The sequence below is a fragment of the Linepithema humile genome, chromosome 5, assembly GCF_040581485.1.
Source record: "Linepithema humile isolate Giens D197 chromosome 5, Lhum_UNIL_v1.0, whole genome shotgun sequence".
NCBI classification, from domain to species: domain Eukaryota; kingdom Metazoa; phylum Arthropoda; class Insecta; order Hymenoptera; family Formicidae; genus Linepithema; species Linepithema humile.
The window spans coordinates 29,606,615-29,621,327 of NC_090132.1; the positions used below are offsets into that span (position 1 = coordinate 29,606,615).

The 14,713-nt window shown below is 42.3% G+C and overlaps 1 protein-coding gene across 3 annotated transcripts in view; it reads right to left on the minus strand.

Annotated features, from left to right (window-relative positions):
* Egfr (epidermal growth factor receptor) overlaps window positions 1-14,713 on the minus strand; it is a 136,081-nt gene that overhangs the window by 35,860 nt on the left and 85,508 nt on the right. The window lies entirely within an intron of this gene.

Here is a 14,713-nt window from a genome sequence, read left to right on the forward strand (position 1 = left end):
TTACGATTCTACTTATGTAGATAAAAAAAGCACGAGATAAAGACAAAAAATTGATCATTTAATGATCTTTATAGTGTCAAAATTTTAATATATAATTTTTTAAAAATCTAACAAAATAGATACAATAAGAAAAATGTTCATCTTCTCACTTTACTGTAATGAAAGAAATTGATCTTTTGCATAATGAGCCAGCTAGCACTATTCAGAAGTTCATTCTTAAATGGACTATCATCTTTCTTCAACGTTCTAGCAAACGCTTGAAGCAACACGTACGTACGAACTCGATCCTTCGGGTCGAGCTATCGGTGTGGCACGATACCCGTCATTATGCCAATTCGCAACGGGCAGCAATTTGGGGCCTCCGACGTGAAGGCCTTCGACTTCGTTGAAGATGGTGCCTCATCATCGAAGGGCGCCGTGGTTCGTGCCACGTCCCGTGCGCGCGAGCGAGAAACCCATCATTACATACACGTTTACCGCGAGCGTAGCCCCGTTCTGGCAGCTCGCCAGTCATTCGGAGTAATGCATCCCGACAGTCAGGGTCAAGCGGAGCTTTATCGACAGCTGTACATCGAATATATTTCGTTGCAGTTGTGCAGTAATCAGTGGATCACGATGTTATTTTTCTTTAATTGCAGTTCCAGTAACTTTAATAACCCCATTGTGCTAATAGCGCGTATTACAATTCGCAAAATTTTCTCCCTTTATCATAATTAAAACTGTATCTAATTTTATAATAATTGGCTCAACGCAGAAGTAATATTATGATCGATAATTGAAATTGCCGAATTTTTATATCCTTGAGATAATAATGTGGCTGTCACGATATGTAACACGCGGTATCCTTCAGGACTCAAGGCTGCGTCAGCGTACGTTTTCTCGGCGCTCTCTCTCTCTCTTCAACAAAAATGTTTACTGTTGAAACTGCAGCATAAAAAAATCATTTTTACCCTAAAATATTTTCTCTATTCATATTCGTTATAAAAATTCGCGTTCGAATAGTTTCACGAGTAAAGATCAATAGAGATACACTCGCGATCGTCGATAAGACTCGCAATTATAGGATAACAATCCTTCGCCGATAAAGTATAGCATTCTCCTGCTAATTTATCGCGCTCTTGGATCTAAATAAAAAAAGAAAAGTGTTGGTGTAAAGTATTATCGTGTTGCGCGAGACTCGCGTGCGCGCGAATCCTGGCCGACGATAAGGCCGTTAATTATTGAGAGCGACGAGGAGCGCATCCTTCATATAGTCAGGAATGCAGATGAGTCTTTTTTTCTCGCTACTCGGCATTCATCTCGAGATCTCGGCGGTTACTTCAACCCGCCATTCTGCCTTCGCTTTCCTCCGCGCGGCAACGAAAGTCGATCTGACCCCACGAGAGTCCGGTTCAACCCTGCCCTCCTCCTTTTCCTATATTCCTCTCCCCCTCATCCCTGTCCTAGCTGCTGCTGCCGCGCCGGGTCTCGGGTTTGATTTATCACGCCGTTGGCGGCAACCTCTTATAAATGTCCAGGAACAACCTTTCTGCTACGTCCATCGTTCATCCCGCTGGAGCGCGGGAGATTCCTTGGAGTCCCGCTGACTTTTCCTCAATGTCCTTGAAACGAACGTCAGGTAGAAACATTTCGAGAATTCTTCGCTCCTACGCGATGATATCTCGAGAAATCTTGATCCCCGAGGATTTGCAATATATATTGTCGCGCTTTAATAATTTTGCGAATATAATAATAATAGAAAATTATTAAACAACGAAGAGTGCGAAGTTCAAACAATTTCTGTGGGCAAAATGTACCAATTTTGCTGATGGTGCATTTGTACGTGAGCTATGTAAACTCTGAACTGCAAGGGCGACGAAATCCCCGCCGCTTATTTCGCGACTACAATTCTGCTTTATTTGTTTTAATTATGCAATGCGTGCTACATCAATTTCATTCGTTGCGCATCAGACGATTCTACGTTATGTATCTTTTGACGCTGCCTTCCACGAGCGATATCAATTATCTTCAAGGTAAATTGCGCGCGGCAAAAAACTTTTTACGTTGTTGCTTACCAAGAAACCGTGATGCTTTGTAATAAATGACTGGATGACTATTTGCGTGTCCTTTAATAAATTATTTATAAAATGGTCTTCGGCTATTGCGCAAAGAATCTTTTCACATTAATTGTCTTTTCTTTTGTTCATAACCAAATAATAACAATAGATGAGAGTGTCTTTATCAATGTCTAACAGAGTTCGGAAATATTTTCAATAGTCTTCATTTGAACTTTTCCCTAAATCGCAATAAATACACACGATACTTGCAAACGTCGGCTGGGCATAACAGCATGTATGGACGACCGATTACACGTGATCTTTGTGAGCGTCTTACTTAATGGGGGATTATAATCTCAGCGAGATTTCTCCATATAGTTGGAGCCTTCGATCTTTTTTATCTCCTCTTTGACCGTCCTCCACTTTGCTTGATGTAATCCGCCTTTTTTCCGCTCACGTATGGGGATTAATTATTTTTCTTCATATAAGGACGAGGTTCACGGTCATATTCGTCGAGCCACCCCGACGTCTATATAATTTCTTTGGAGTTCTTTATGAAAGGCGAAGCAAGAGAAAAAAAGAATAAAAGATATAAATTTTCTTCAGACTTTGATACTAAATTTATATTTTTTATTACACGTGCTGTATAAAAAATATATTGTCCGAAAAAGATTACGACGTACAATATATGCGATAATAATGATACTCTTTTATTGCTTGTTAAATAATTTTTAACTTTCTATTTACTGCGATAAATTATAAGAAAATTGTAAATATAAGTCACGCAAATGTTAGAAATCTTTAAAAACAAATTTTAAGGACTTGAGAAGATAGCAAGTAGCGATAAAAGCATTAGAAAATAAATCATACAGCTACATTGGTTAGTTTTGGCTTAATCCGAATCCTGGTTCAAGTGTTATTTTGTGTATTTAGCTATCATAAGCTTTTATTCGGTTTCCATATGCGCCTCGGCGGAATGATCGAGTGCTTTTTAATCCCCTAATGACGGAGACAAAGCTCGGGAGAGAGAGACATTGAGGGGAGGCAGAAAAAGCCGTATTCAGATAAGGTCGCGAAATTGAGCCGCACCGAGCGAGCTAATCCGCTTACGACGATGCCACGGGCGAGAAAGCGAGAAATACGTTCGTGACGCAGTGATGTAGCAAAATTGCAAAAAGTCTTTAAGTCGCGAAGTTATAGAAATATCGAAGATCGCGCAACGCGCACTTCGCGAGCAAGCTTACGTCTAATGGAGTTAAACGAAACGACGTGCCGCGCTGAACGAACGTAAAAGAGAATTTGTTGCACGTCGCATAAATTTTACGAGAGACGTGTAAGTAGCTGCGGAATTTTTTCCGTTCGACGATTACGGCTTACGAGCTCGAAATCAGCTATAAACTCGGTATAAAAGTGTGAGTTTCTCTCGCTTCTGAACAACAATTTCCAGAATGGAGGTTCTTGGAGAAAAAAGAAAAAAAACTCAACAATGCGGAAAGAATGACACATCTTTTACTCGTCTCTTCTCTCTTCCACTTTAGCAAGATCTTGCCGATACATTAGTATAATTCGTCTGGTTCACCGCGAGATAATTGGATAATTGCTCTTGTGAATCCCGCCGTGTCCCGGTCTGTTCCGTTCTGTTTACCGCTTATACGTCGCGTCCTACGACGCGTTCACCGCAAGACTGACGGCGTTCGCCGTCGACGCTCGCGAAATGGTTTACGCGCAGCAGCAGCGATAAACTCCGACATGCTGCAATGCGTCTGCGATCAGCAGTTAATAAGATACATTAGTTCCTAATGCGAGTATTTCAGAAATATTCTCCTTATCTGCATACGGAAAATCCTACTTGTTTGGAGCCGTTAAATATATAAGATATATTTTTCAAAGGATTAGCTCTACTGAAATATAATATGTAATCGAAACGGAATATTAAATAACACAAGAATATTAAAATTTTATGAGGTGACTTTTTGGCTCTTATTGTATACGTTATATATTAATGATTATACCATGCCATGTATATTAAATTTTTGAATAATATATTATGTATTGTATCAGTAATTGTTTGATTCTGCGCACACGTGATTTATTTATTCCTAAAAAAGCGGCTCTTCGAGCTCTTTAAACAAGTCTGTACGTATATTGCATTTATTTATCTCTCCTTCCTTCTTTTTTTCTCTCCATCTCTTTCTTTTTAAGTAGGCAATGATGCAGCGTAAAAAAATGCAATGATCGCAATTGCGCAATTTTCTCGGGTTAATTGATGATTTGGCATGCTCGGCGGGCTTTATCAAAAGGATCCATACAAGGATAGCGATCCTGCAGCGATCGCGGTCATCCCGAATAAAGGCCCTCGATCTGATTAACCGAAAACGGCGGGACTGATTCTTCACGCGGAAGCGGTTTTCAATAGCGGTACGACTTCCGCCGAAAATGGCGTGTATAGGGCAAAGAGAGATCTTTTTCTTATTTCACATCGCTCAGTTATAGTAACTACTTCTGACCGCTTCCTGATTTATGCGCCTTTGCACCTCGCTTGCGAAATCGATTATCGGAACGCAATGTAACGTTCTCGGATGAGTCGTTTGCAATTTCAACGACATAAGAATAAAAAAAAAAAGAATAATAAAAAACTTTTAATTTATCCGATTTAAATTAGACACAACATTTCCAAATGTCAAAAGAATATGCGTTCAAATAATTGTTCCCTCTCTGAAAATTAAAGTTCCGAAAAATATTCATCGGCAAAAATAATCCATAATATAATAAATAAATAAATCAATATAATAAGTAATAATCGTATTATTTGAGACCTCTCGGAGTATAACACTAATATGACTGTGATGCACGTTTACGCCGAACGCTATTTACATATCGATTAATTAAAAGTAGATGACTTATCGCTAACTACGACGCTAAAGAGACAGGAATACGGTCTTTGACGTAAAGTCCGCGCTTTAAGAGCAACTCAGTTAAGATGAGGCTCGATAGATCTGCTCTCTGATATCATTAAAACTTCCTCGCAGCTTTATTATTTTCTTTAATCAAATCATGATGTTCTCACGAGCGATGCCGCTTATCTAGGATTACATCGGGCCGCGCTGGCTCCCGGGGTTAACAGGTGCAATAATTATGATTGGCTCTCTCGCCTTATAGCGATCGCCACCCCCTTTTTATCCCTTCCTCCTCTTGGCGATCGCCCGCGCGTGTTTTTCCGCATCGGATATGATCGGGCTCCCATTAAAGCTTCAGTCGGCGAGACGCGGACCGTTTCGCCGGGACGTATCTGTAATGAGAATCGAAATCCTCGTCTTTCGCTTTTTCCTCCCCTTCCCACCTCGCGGACGCACGTGACTTACGATCAATAATGCGGCCACGAATTTATGAGATATATTGTCCGCTGGCACTCTTTAATTTCTCCGTTCCTTTCATCTCCAGCGACTGAGGTATTTATCGCGAAGGCTCAAGCCGTTTTATGCACTGCTGTATTTTATGCATCTCTCTGCCGCAAGATATTTATGCGATCTGGCATAAATCTCAGTTGTTTAATTTAAAAAAATATATTATTGAGTGAGGAAAGGAGACGGAGAAAGAAAAGTGCAACGAAGTCGTTGCGACTGAAAGACAAGTCTATCTTATCTTTAGAAAAAAATCGTTTATCTTTCCGCAATTTTGTTTCCTATGCGCTTAGAGAGCACGTAGACGATTGGAGACGTAGAATAGTGACAATGATAACAATATATTATTCATGAGCGTCGCCGAGATATCAGCGCGCTCGCTGCTTCATTATCGGCGATTTAAGCGTTCAAGGTAGATCGCTTTGAGATTCGCGTGAGAACACGGCCACCGTTAACGATCCCTCGATTCACATCGCTACCTCGATTTAATATTCTTAATCGTCATTCACTGCACGCGCGTCGTTCGGCCGATTGAATCATCGGCAAGAGAAAGGCGCAACGATGTCAGCTACTATTCTAGATTATGGAATAATGTTCAAAGTAAACAATATAACTCCCTGAATTGCCATGGAGTCGCCAAATAAGACGCTAAAGTCCGGTTGTGCGAATGTTGATTAGTGTGCCATAAGTAACCGAATCTCTCTGTCTCTCGTTCTTTATATCTGACTACGTTTGATGCATAAACTGATCATTGATTCTCGGCTGTCTCGTACATTACAGCCTTTTTTAGTTTTTCTATATTGTTTTTTAGTTAATTGATTGAGAATTGTATTGAGTTAGCGATTTGTTTTCTACGTGATGATTTTAATAGTCTATAATATATTGGCTAGATTTTTGGCAATAATTCGAATCAATTATGCCTTTTAGCTACTCGCGGTAGCTAAAACTATAATATACAAGGTGGCGGATAATTATTTATCAAAGCTACTTAAACGAAACGTTCGGTGAAATTGGCCCATCGAAGCTCGCATAAATCTATAGAAAAGAAGTGGAAAAATCGGGACGATTTTCTCAATTAGACCGTCCGAAATAATTGAGAACGCGCCGCAGCGTGTGCGCCGGTCAAGGAAATGCAATTTATTCGAGTTAGCGATTACTCCCCGCGAAGATACAGTTTGTGTGACGCGTGGAACACCCAGGAGCGGTCGCTGAAAGAGAATGAGAAAGCAAGAGGAGAGTCGGTGACCAGAGCTGGAGGAGCGCGCGCGAGACACTGCCTCGAGAGCTCGTTATACGGCCGATGGGAATGCGACGTTGCAGCTCGCGGTGGGACCACCCTGTTCGAAACCGGGGACCGAGGGACAATGTCTCACTTGAATTTACTATCGGCCCCATATTCCTCGTAGCCATTCGACTTTCTTGCGACGACGGCTTTCGCTGTGGGTTCAGCGGATCAACGTATTCGTGGAGAACGCGTCCGTGGCCTTTTCGAGGACCCGCGAAGGCGTTTAAAAATGAAGAACAGTTACGTTTTCCCTTTGTGGGACAAAAAAAAAGTACGATGACATCACGGATCGAATCCAAACTGAACATTGTAAACAGATTAGCCAATTCTGAACTGGTAAAATTAAGCATAATATACTTCGGCAAATGTGACTCGTAATAAAGTTATGCAATTATAAAAAAAATACGATATTTAGTATCTAAAATTAAGAAGTTTAAACGCGCGAAAAGAAAGTCGTCATTACAGTTTACTTATATCACTAGTTTTTTTGAACATCCTATACGGACATGTGTATGAAATTCGTGAGAAATACTCAACGGTCGTGCACACAAGTATTACGCAAGTGAAGCTGGCGTGAACATTGGTTCACACCAACGCGTTTGCGAACCAGTAGCATTTAGTCGGGGTTCTCGACCACTAGGTCGACATCCGGCGAGGCCGTTGCTAATGCCGATAATAATAATGAGAACGACGACAGCGCTGCCAATTATGCGACGCACTTTTCTCCGCTCTTTCGCTCCATCTAAGTCGAGTCAGCTGACTACGCGGTCGATGATGTCACTGTTGCAGCGTACTCTCCGTCCTCATGGAGAAGTGACACCCACTTGAAAGGCCGAACACCTACCACTTGCGGCACGACGTCACGATAACAGAACTCCTCCTTCGCGACTTGTTTCTTTCTCTCCCTCCTTTTACGCATCCGAGCCTTTTGTGTCCTTCTCGAGTATCAAATTCTTTCTTCTTATTCATCTTTAATAATAGCTACATGCTCCTTTTCGTGGATTTAATTAAAAGTTGAATAACATTCTTTTTCTCCTTTAATTCAATTCTTTAATCCCTGCAAATTATTATACTTCCTAGAAATATAGCAAACTATTATTCCTTTCTCTCGCTCTTCTCATTTCCATTTCAACATTTAAGAGGCTCTTTTGTGAGCATTTATATTCTCTGATGCTGCAATAATTATCAGCAGTGTTGTTTTATTTTTCCACAAGTTAAATCAAATATTCGAGCTCAGGATTATTTAATTTTTGTACACCTAAAGTATGTCGAAGAAAGTTTATGTTCTAAGATATAAAAAAACTTTATTCTATTCTCTGCCCATCTGTCTTTCCCTGTCTCCACTACTTCACCCACGCGCTAAACGGTCGTGAGTCCCTCACGCCTGGCGAGAGCTTATTAGAACACACGAATAGAATCCTCCGAGCAGTGTGTCTCCATAAACGGCAGGATTCGCCCACGTCTCAACAACGTCTCGAAAGGTATACCTGTCGCTTTTGTTGTGTGTTGAGCGTGCTTTTTTCCAATCATTAACGAGCTCCCTGTCTGCGTCGTGTTGCGCGACGTAGGAAAAGTCTCTTTGTTTACGGGATCCAAACGGGATTCCCTGCGCTCCTCCCAGTGAATCAATTAAATGCAATTGTTCGCGCGACACGTGCTACTCGCGGTGACATTGATGAAGATTGCTTCGCATCGTCGTGCACAGGGCTACACGAATTTCGAAACACACTTACTTCGATCCGTTATAAATCCGGAGCCGAAACTAAAATGTTGACTGTCTATTATTTTTTTACAAATTTCTTAGCAACAAGATTTCATCTCTAAAATAATTTATAGATGAATATTGTAAGAAATTATTAATGGCATACATTAAAATAATCGAAGTAAGAAGAAAATGTTGTAAATCGGTTGCCAAAAGGTAAAATTAAAAGTAACTGCAAAAGCGTTCGGCAAGTTGCAACAAGATCGATCCCCGAAAAATTCCACGGCGCGTCTTTGAAACGACATCCGTTTCTTCGATCGGCGACATAGTGCGCGACATCATAGTCGCCTCTTTTTCCGACGAGCAGTTCGTCGCCGAGTATTTGCCGCGATCCGTCGAAATATTGGGGTGTTCAGCGTATAATAAGACACGGTAGAACGTTGCTTCGGACACCTCGGACACATGTCAGCACCGCCGCCCGACGCAGCCACTCGTTCCACAACGGAGTGTATATCCGCCACTCGTCAATTAGACGCGACATCCTTTCCGACACGAAAAACCTGGCCGGGCTAGTACCTCGAATCGGGGACGAGGGGTTTCGGAAGAATGACATTAACATACCGAGCGACGTGGGGCGGCGGAAAAGAGCGAGCAAGAGGAGAGAAAGAAGAAGAGAGAGAGAGTAAAAGGTGCAGACGGACATGACGACGGTACGGACGAGACTAGCAAGAAACCGGCGGCTCCTAAACGTCGTCCAGCTTTCGAGAAACCGGCGGATTCCGCGCGTTTCTACGGAATCGATCGAACTTCACGCCTGCTGGAACGATCGGGCGCGGGTAATTAAGACGACTTGATTCTGCGCTGCCGTCTTCATCAAGCATTGATCATTTAAGGAGGTCGCCGACATTTCATTCAAGGAAAAAGAGATCGCCGGTTTTCTGTCGCAGTCAGAAAATTATTATTCGAAAAATCAATGCGTATCGTCGATCGCCGAATAAATAATAAAATAATTATGTAAATTATATCGCAGTAATAATAAAAATCTACAATTATTCTGGAGCGCGCGTGAAGCTAAATTTGGAATATCTTTAAACTGCATGTCCTTATTTGCACAGCTTCCTTCAAATTTTACGCATTATTTCTTACGTCAATATCCGAATTTTCAGAGTGAAAAATTTCGGTGACACAAAATTCATCGAACGCAATCCAGCCGGTCAATATAGACGTCTAATTTGCAACTCCTCGAATTTCCACTAATCGCCGATCGATACGGTCGAGTGCAGGAGCACCCGTTACTTCCGGTGTGAGCGAGCCGACGACCTTCGCTCCCACCGACGATCGTCTCCAAGTTGGGAAGACGGAACCCGGACAATGAGGTCCAGCGCGGTCTGGGAGACAGGCTGGCCGAGGGTGAAAAGCCTCGGGGCTCCGGGCGTCGCTCAATTATGTCTGTATGTAAGGCGCCGCGAGGGCTTCCCCGTACAATGAAATGCTCGCGCGCGCAGGATGTCCGCGCGCGGTGGATGGGGGGATCTCTTCGTGTTGAGGCGTCGTGGGATACGTCGCGAGACACCGTATACATAGGGTGGGCGTCAAGGACTCTTGGCGCGCGGCAGGATAGACGGCGATCCGGTGCGGCTGCCATATGTGGACACCGTGTAGACGATGGCGGCAACACGCTCGTAGCGGGCCGGAACGCGTAACCGTATGTGCGCAACCGTATATGTGTAACGCGTGCAAGAGTGTCTCGCACGGCGGACGCACACCGACGACGCGCTCGTCTAGTTGTCGTCCTGTCTATATGTAAGTCTGCTACCGTGGCCTGCGCGTACAAACTAAGTAAATATTATACGATTTAGCAACTGTTTGTTAAACGTTTGTGAACTCTTCCTATCGGAAGGTAAAAGACACTTGATAAATAATTCGATAGAATTGATTGTGAAACGGTTGATCTGTCGACAAGGTGGCAATTAATGAAGGATGGCTAAAACATATTCGTCGGAGAAAATAATCGAGAGATTATTGTAAAAATGTAGCACTGCCGCGTACGTATCCTTTTAAATATCACGTGTGAAAGAACATTGAATGTAATATATTTATTGTTATTAAAATGTCCAATGCTTTATATTAAAGTTGCACAAATGAATTTTGCTCTGCATCCTTTCGCGATCAACTTTTACTAACTTAAAGCGGTAATAAACCACCTCTTTTTTTCGTCGTATGCTAAATTTCGCGCTTTAACTACTGAAAAGTCAACTTTTCATAAAATTATCCTATTATATAAGGATACAGCGTTAATTATGTACGCTAATGCCCACGTGCCGCAATAAGGATATTTGCAGGCCATTGAACAGCACACGTGCCCTGATTGGCCATCTATAGCTTAGTCTGTACACGTCTTAAAGGAGTTCACTTTCGGTCTGACAGCGCGTGCTGATGTAAGCGACCGTTTTGCGGCATTGCGCCGATCAATCGTCCGGCTTTTCAGCGCTCAGTCGCGAACTGGTTTTGCAGGAACGTATTTACGTTAATAGGGCACCCGTGTGCCAAATCTGTAACGCGAAATGGCATGAATAAGACCGAGGGAATGCCATTAGCGGCCATGCGAGAGAATGTAACCAGACGTGCCCCTCTGCCGTCAAATATACGTCTTTTAGCAACGTGGATTTATAAGCGGCTACTTTTAGCACTTAGCGTTACATTCACTTACGCGTCAGTCCTTCGAGATGAAGAGATCGCCATAAAGGTTATTAAAACCGGGTAATTATTATCCACGGGCCAGCGGAACGATGATGCAAACTATAACGTTAAGTAATATCCTTGCTAATGTATTCCCCGCCGTCGATGATTGCAATAAATGGCCTGTGCGGCGCCGCTGATGTCGTCCGAGATCAGTGATCGATAACTGCTCATTTGCGCGGATCGTGTTCGTCGACGGTGACAACATAGAATCGATTATTTTGTCAATTTTTCTCGCTGATAGAAAAAACACTCCTCATTTTCCTTTACGCGTCGCCTTATTCGTACGTATGAACTAGGCGGAATCTGGCACGTAGGCCCGAATGCGATGCGATTGTAAAATCCGTCCGGTATAATCGACGTAATTGTGGACCGATCGATGCCTGGATAATTCTAGGTGGGTATCTACCTACCCGCCGGCCGGTTCGCCTTTCATTTCGCGCGGCCCACGTAATACGCGTACGATATGTGCAGCGAACGATTGCAGAAAAAGAGCGCAGGATTCGACAGGTGCACGAGAAAGAAATCAATCCCTCAGCGGAAAGATGAGATTGGCAATGGGCGAAAGTCACGCATACGTTTCTGCATCCTCAAAATTCAGTGGTATCGGCAAGGTTATTGCTGGGTGTCAAAACTTTGAAACGTTTACCCGCAGAATGCAGATTTCATTGGAGGGAGTTGCGTGTTCAATTTCTACAATTGCCTTCTCGTGCACGCATTTTCTCACTTATATAATACCGAGTAATTCAACACTCCTTCATGCAAATGAGATAATGAATTTTACTGTTTTGCAATTATTACGTTTCTGAAAAAACAAACGACCTCGATGAACAGCGATATGTCTCATCGTGCACGATATGTCTCTTAGCATCCGCACACGTCAATCGATGTACGCGACAGAAGAAGGTCAATTATCTCCTACATTCCTATCAATCACGACTAAAAAAAAAAAAAAACGTTGCAAACAGCTAAGAGGACAATAAACGAAGCGCCGATGACGCGTTTCTTTGTCCCGTAGTTCTCCCGTTCGCGGAAAAGGATGCACCCGGTAGAAAAGTACGCGGTCGTGGAATTCCTTCGCAGTCGGTTGCCCTCGAGTACGCGTATCCGAGCTACGTGTACACTCAAGGTGGAATACACGGTGGAATACGTGCGCACGTCTGCACGGCGGAGGCTGAATTCTAGCTGTGGCGAAGCCCTCGTAATCTTTAGCCCCCGAGGTCAGCACGAGCGCGTCCGTACGACCGGAGATCCTTCGCAGATAGAAAGAAGCTCCGGCTGAGAAACTCGTGTTGGTACGTAGCGGGGGATGCTAACTCGTATTGGTAGATGGGCGCCTACCGACCCGGGTCTTCTTCAGGGACCTTCTGCATATTATGCGGCCGAAGTCGTGCCTCGGCTAAGACAAAGAGCTTTACGGATGCCACGTTGAGATAGCGTCAGTAACGACGCGACTGTGAGAGGCGAGAGAATAGCTCCAGTTTTCGGAGAGGCGAATCAAGCTGGTGGAATAAAATTTATTCAGGGTTGCTATGTGTATTACGGTGAATAATAATCATTGATGATACGTAGAAAAAATTTAAATCAGATTTCCTGTAATTTGAAAGCAGCAAAGAATTGTTATTTTCTGAAGCGATCGTATTAACGATTTTAATAGTTCACTTGCACATTTTTGCTGAATGAGAATGTTTAATTTTAAAAATTTCTAAAAGATCGATTGATAAAAATTAATCTGTTTAGAAGAATATGCGACGGAGAAGATATATAGCTGGGAGAAAAATACGATAAGAATTTGGTTTACTTCTTAGTTATCGCGCTAAATGCTTGCACATGTATAATGGATTTCTGCTCTATCAACAAATTTCTATTACGTACGTGCTCATCAAATGTTGTCATTGAATAAACATTGTCTTGAAAACTGCGTATTCTCTTGATTTAAGATAAGATCTGTCCACTTATATTTTTATATTTAGAGAGATTTATTGTTATGAATTCCTTCAATATGTTTGTCAATATGTGCTATCTAAAGCTTACAAATTGTAAGAATTGCTTCAGACTTGGAAAATAAAAATTATCGTAAAAATTTTACTACAAACAATACCTTCTTTCTATATTTCAAAATTATCTATAACAGATAATTTATGACTACTGAATCTTCACGTTTAGTGCTTACTTCAGAAATGAGCGATGTAAAATTAAGTACGCTAAAATCGTACGAATCCTATGAGTAATCTTCGTGATAACAGATGCCATTTAACACGTGGCTTTATCATATACAAACGCACGATAATAAGCTTGCTTCTAATTATCTGTAATGTGCTTTGATTCGAGTATCTTTTTTAATTTTTATCATTTTTTCCCATTATCTATAGTATTTATGGATTTTGTGGAATGAGAAAAACTTTGTGTCCAACTTCAATTTATAATTTTACTTAATAATTTTTTAAATTATTACAAGACAAAGCCACGTACAAGCAATCTCCGAACAATCAACGTTCTCGAATAAAAATCCCACACTCTAACGCACTATCACTGCATCGCTATGTACCGCAAATAGCCGATGCATATCTTCGATGAGAAAGAGCAATGTTCGAAGTAACGTTGATAATTTATCGCGGTAGCGATCTCCAGATAGAGCGAAAGGGAAAAACGACAATCGAGCGTAAATCTCGGGGGGGCAGAAGATCGCGAGAGGTTGCGGAGCAACCGCGAGATATTCGTGACGCAATGCTGGATCTATGATCTTCGTTCGCGCGCGGCAAATCTCGACCCCGCGCTTTCAAGGATCTCGCCTGAAGATCCTTCTAGGATCTCGTCTCGCATCCTGCACCGGAGTCGAGTTCGCGCTATTGGCTCTTGGCTCCGCGGCGACTTTAGCATGGATTTAACCTCATTCCCGACGGTGACGTCAATCTTCGCCTTTCCCTCGGCTCTCTGTATCTTCCAGCATCTTCCAAGATGTGCAGGCAATCACCCATCGGCGGACAATTATGCGCCGCGGTCGTTACATGGCGTTCAATCGCCATTAGTTCAGTCGCGACGTTGTCGAAAATAATGGATAATCACGATAACGATTGCTGATGATGATGATCGCGCGAATCTCGGATTTGTCATCCATTATTTGGCTTAACGATAGGTAAAATGTATTACCACGCGGCTGCAAATTGTGCCTGATTTCTGTAATCATCTCTAGCGACGCGAAAAGCGTACACACGCGCGTTAATGATTGCGTGCTATATTGCACGAGGCGATGGTTCAACGAATTGCAAGGAAGAGGAACGTGTGCTTATCGCGCCGATTGCAATTTATATTATGCAATGGCATATTAAATCGTGGCAATCGCGTGATGCTGCAATAAGCATATTAGTAATACTATGTGTACTACACTGTATCAACAGGGTTCAATAGACTTTTAAAAGTTTTGCAATCTACTAATCTTAATATCGTCATATCCGTTCTTTTTTTCTCTAGATAATAGCTCAGTATAATATGAATAAATATAAAACTTTATAGATTATGCTCCGAATTTTTTACGTGCCGCATTAACTGT